Genomic DNA, 5,459 nt, shown 5'->3' with positions numbered 1-5,459 from the left:
CTCTGTGGGTGGGCGGGAGGGGTGAGGGGGCCTCCGGCAGCCTGTGTGAGGCCCGGTCCCGGCTCTCCGGTGGCTGTGAGCCCGTCTCGTTGCGGTTCTGGCTCCTCCTCAGCTGCACCTCACGTCCGCGTGCACTGTCCCTCACAGGAGAAGTCCGTCCTCTAACGGGAGACCGCGCCCCGCTGAGGACGGGTGACGGTGACGGCTTCGTGCACACTTTGTTGTTGCCACCGGCTCCCCAGCATGGCTGCTGGCCTCAGCGTGGCAACCCAGCTCACCCCGATCATGGGCGCCTGGCACCATCACCCCAAACGTGGGCTCACGTAGCCCCCACGAGGACGAAGGTCTGCAAGAGTCGCCGTCCGCTCTCGGAACCTGCCGCGCGGCAGCCCTGCGGCCAGGTCCGTGGGGATGAGCGGTCAGCGGGGTTCATGTGACCCAGCGGCACCGCACTCTGGGTCACTGGGACCGTGGCGGAGCCCGTGGCCGCGGCTCCCCGGCCTGGGCCTCTGTCATTGGCTCCCGAGCACACCATGGCAGTCCAGACGGGGTGATGAGGTTTAGGACGATCTGTCGTCAGGAGGCGGGGAGGCCAGCACCTCACTGACAGCGGGGGGCGGGGGGAAGCCAGGGGGCTGAGCGCCGTTTGGACCCCAGGTTTGGGGCACGACCAGACCCATGGCGGGCGGGGGGAGGGGTTCCCATCCCGCAGCCCCTGTGCACGTGTCGTGAATGGCGACTTCTGTGTTTGGACACCCAGCTCCGGTGGGGGCCGTGAGGACGGCAGGGAGCAGGCTTGGTGTGGCACCCTGTGGGTGCCGTGTCCGTGGCCAGGGACGCAGGCACGGCAGGGCCTCGGGCCCGGTCCTCGAAGCAGCCTCCCCACCTGGCCCAGGCGCCACGTGCTCTGGCACGGGGTGCACAGTGGACATTCTCCAGACACCAGTGGACTGTCACGGCTCGAGTGGACAGCTCCGGCGGTGGCCCTTGGCATGCAGTGCCCAGAGCACTTGGCTGCGGCTGCCAGCTCCCTGGCCGCGGCTTCTCCCCGAGCGCCTGTGGCACTTCCAGAATGTGCATCTTCCCTCGGTCTGGCTGGCACAGCGGCAGGCGAGGGTCCCGCACCGTCTCAGCCCTGTCCCCGGGGCCCATGGTTCCCCGATGTTTTGGTGCCTGCCTGAATGCAGATTAATTTTAAAAGACAGTTCACGACAGACGTGAAGTATCGGTGACAAAGACAGAAAATGATAAATCAGCTGTTGCAAGCTGTGGAAGGAAATTAATGCCCCCTTTTAATTCGCCAGTGCACCAAAAATAGGTAATAAACTGCTGGCGTGGAAGTCCCTTCACGGACGGCTGCTGGGCTCGGCACAGGTGAGCTCCGGGCGTGGGGCCCGGCCCCCCGCGTTTCCCGTGGGAGCTCGTGTCTCTGGTGCCTGGGCTCAGCCGGGGTGTCCCAGATGGGCGGGTCACCAGCGGTGTCTGTGCTGGGGCCCTCGCAGGGAGGGGGGCCCCTTGGCGGTTCGGCCTCTCTGTTGGAGGTCGCTCCAAGCACGGGAGCTCCAGGCTCCATCTCTGCCGAGCGAGCGGGGCACGCCCTGCGGCGAGTGTGCCCCTCTGTGCCCTGGGGCAGGTGGGCATGCCGGTCCCTGGGGCACGGGCCACCTTCTCCAGACAGAGCTGTGTCTCTGCCAACGGGGACGGCGGGAAAACGAGGTCCCGTGACCCCCGCCTGGGCCGCCTCCTGCTCATGGGAGTCCGAGACTTTCCCCTTCATTTAGATGGAACTTGGCTACTTGTTAGAGGCTCATGGATGTTTTGATCCCCAAGGGCTGCGGACCACACAGCGCGTCAGCGGCCTGGGTTTGGTTTTCCCTCCCCGCCCCCACTGCTAGAGGTGGACAGGAGAAAAGGGAGCCGGGCCGCGGAGCGCGGGCCACCGTGGGACGGGTGTGGCCTGTGACAGGGCAGGGCCAGGCCAGGCTGCTGTGGCCCACGAGCCTCCGCCCGGCACGCGCACGGCCTGCAGCTCCCAGCCTGGGCGTGCGGGCCTGCTCCCCCAGAGCTGCCTCTGCCCCCCAGAGCTTTCCAGAAGCCCCGAAGGAGAGGCGGGCAAGGGGCCTGAGGTCCCCTCACAGCAGCTGCTGAGAGGTTTTTGTGAGTTTTATTTTTTGCCCCCACATTTAAGATGGGCTGTTACAGGGAGAACCCAACCTTTCAGAGATCACAGAGAGGCTTTTACGAAATGAAAAAAAAAAAAAGAAAAAAGAAAAAGATCTTGACCCTCTTTGAAAGGAAACGAAGGAGGGACCCAGCGTGAGGGAGGCAGAAAGGCTGATGCTACAGTTTTGGGATTACTCACGTCCCAGGCCGGGCCGCAGGAAGCCGCGCATAATGGGATCCCATTTTTCCTCTTCCTAGCTGTGTCTCTGCTCGCGTTTTTTCTATTAGGATGAGGAGTGGCTTGTGCTTGATGTGAAAACAACAACACATTTTTGGCATGTGCTCCCTGTTCTTAGCTGACAAAGCTGATTGGACCGAGACAGGGACTGTGGCCTTCGTCGTGGCTTCTCCGACCGGGGCCGGGGGAGGGGGGTGCTGTGGAGCCCAGCGAGGAGGGCGGGGCCCCCCGCGGGGGCCCGGCCAGCCCCCCACCCAGTGCCCATGGCCCTGCCGTCCGCCTTGGACTTGCAGCCTTGACGCTCACCAGCCTTTACCGGGGCCAGCAAACCACCCAGGGACCATGACTCGTTCACCGTCAGGTACCCGGAGGTGACAGTCTAAAGCCATCTAGGGGTCACCGTGACTGGGGGCCCCTTTATGAGCACTGTCTTTAGAGATCGTTTTGTTGCTATTGGTCTGCAAGTCGTCAGATGCAGCTCACCCGTTCCACCGGCGTGAAGCGTGGGCCGAGACTGTGACCAAGGCAGACGTGTCTCCCCCTGACCGAATTAAGCGTGCGTGCAGGCAGACCCGAGTGTGGCCATCGCGAGGGCTGCCCTGTCACCCTGGTCCCTTGCTGTGTCCTGGAAGACTGTAACCGCAGTCACACGCTGTAAATGTACGCCCCGGCTCCGCTGGCACAGGACACACAGGACAGCTGGACACCTGCGCTTCAGCCGTCAGACATCACCAGCTTCTCATTCTTCGCTCCGAGCTTAGGTGACCAAGCCAAGAATTGATTATATGACTCGGGCCACAGAGCAGTCCCTCCGACGTTCTCCCCCGAAAGGTCGGGAGTGTCGTCCAATCCCACTGTCCCCACGTCCCTGTCATTAATAGGACACCCGTTTTCAGTGCGGTCTTTGTCCACAAAGATGAGGACTCTGTGCATCGGAACCGTGAAGCAGGGACATTTACCATGGTAAAGGCGGCTCTTTGAAGTTTGTAAGCGGACACTGAGGGTGCTGATGTGGCCCCCGCAGGAAGCCGGCCGGCAGGTGACCCGCAGGCGAAGTGGCCAAGTGCCGGTGGAAACCACTGCCGTGCAGAGGGCCACTGACGGAGAGACTGACCAGATGTTCAGATCTGTCACACCGCTCATCCGAGAGGCCGCCTCTTCAGCGCTGTCTCCCATTGCCGTGGTTCCAGATGATTCTGAAATGCGACAGCTGCATACACACACGGTGTTGTCCTTAGTGGTCACCGATGTAAAACACAGTCTCCTGTTTGGAGGCTTCTGTACGAGTGGGCCTGACCCTTACTCAGAGAAGAAAGACAAAGTCTCCTTTTTTATTTGCTATTAGATAGACACAGAGAAAGACACTTTCTGCTAAAGAAAATGGAGCTGTTGCTTACGGCACAGCGGGTTCCTCGAAGAAGGAACTCGGAGCCTCTGTTAGTGCCACCCCACGATGCACATGGGCCAGAAGCACGGGTGGCCGGGGGGGGGGCGAGCTCGCAGGTGGGAGCCACCTGAAGCAGGGCTCCTGGTGCTGCCCGTCCCCCCGCCGGCCCCCGCCCCGGCAGCTGTGGCCCGCTCTGTGTCACAGTTGGCAGCGTTTGCGCACATCCGGGCCTTTCCAGCACGTGCAGCCCTCGGAACAGCGCGGGGCATCAGCTGGCCTTTCCCCGAGGTGAGCTGAGCATGCTCCGGCTAGTCGGGCGCTCGGCCACGAGCCGTGTGGGTTCTGGGTGGAGCCTGTGCGAACGGATTTTAGCTGGGGTCCTGGCTGAAAGTTGTATTTCTTCTGACAGTTTATAGCAACGTTTTTCTTAATTATTCTTGAGGTCTTGCCCATGATGCCATTAGCTCCTTCAGAGGACAGAGATAAATGGCAGGCACCCACAAGAACAAAGTGCGAACTGAATGCTTTAATTATTGATCTCTCGGTAACTAAAGGTTCAAAATGATCTCGTCAAACGCCTTAGTGATCTGACAGCGGACGGATCGGTTTGCAGAGGCAGCTGGAGACGCCGCCCAAGTAAACCGCAGAAAAGGAGGCATTAAACACACAGGAGGACACAGTGGTGCATGTTCCCGTTTCTCCCCCACCCCCATAGAATTAGTTTCGCTTTGTGTATCGAATTTGGAGCTTTAGCTAATATGCAGGATATTTTTTAGCTACATGCTATCAATTGCTGGGCTGCTTTTGTCTTGAGGTGAAATGCGTGCTCCGTTCCACACACGTTGTTTATGCGTTTCTCAGGTGGACGCGTGTGTGTGTGTTGGCGCATGTCTGTGTGCGTGTACGTACAGCACATGTGTGAAACCTGGTTGGGATCAGAGTTTCACGCGTTCTTACCAGATGGATTTTTAGAAAAAACTAGCCTCATGTATGTTTTCAAACAGAATAAGCAGAATGCTAGCGAATTACAACTCTTTCTCTCTCTTTAGCTACCAAATCTTTTCCATGTGTAGGAGAGTAAGGTATTTATCCCGACGTGTTGATATAACGCATCATGCTTTCAATTATCTCAATTATTTTATTTTATTTTACTGTCTCTGAGGTGTGGAGTATGATCCCAGGGTTTAAAACCGACGTGGAGGGCCGCGCTCCGGGCGCACGCGCAGCAGCGCATGGGCCGCGGCGCTCGGAGCCCGCGCCTCAGGGAAGAAGGGAGTTTTGTGGGCTCCGCAGGCCTTTGGGGTCCAGGCGACCCTGGAACAGTGGGGGTGGGGAGGGGGGCTGAAATCCCGCATAGCTTGACGCCCCCAAAGGCTACTGCCGGCAGGTGAGGGAGGCCTGACGATGGGACACGGGCGGCCGCTTAGCTCACGCTTTGTCCGTCACGCGCACGTGCCTGTTCCTGCAGTAAAGCGACGTGGGGACAGACGTGTTATGCAGAAGATGCTCAGGAAGAGGAGACACCTGCGCGGCGTGTACGGAGCAGCCCGCGTCCGAGCGGACGGTGCGGTGCGGACCCGCGTGGCTCAGGGCGGCTTCTTTCTCCTTGGACGGCCGCGCCTGCGGTGCCGTTCGCCATGACCGCGATCATGACGTGGTTTTTACGGCCTT

Source organism: Pteropus alecto, unplaced genomic scaffold (genome assembly GCF_000325575.1).
Source record: "Pteropus alecto unplaced genomic scaffold, ASM32557v1 scaffold89, whole genome shotgun sequence".
NCBI lineage: Eukaryota > Metazoa > Chordata > Mammalia > Chiroptera > Pteropodidae > Pteropus > Pteropus alecto.
This window is presented reverse-complemented; position numbering follows the sequence as displayed.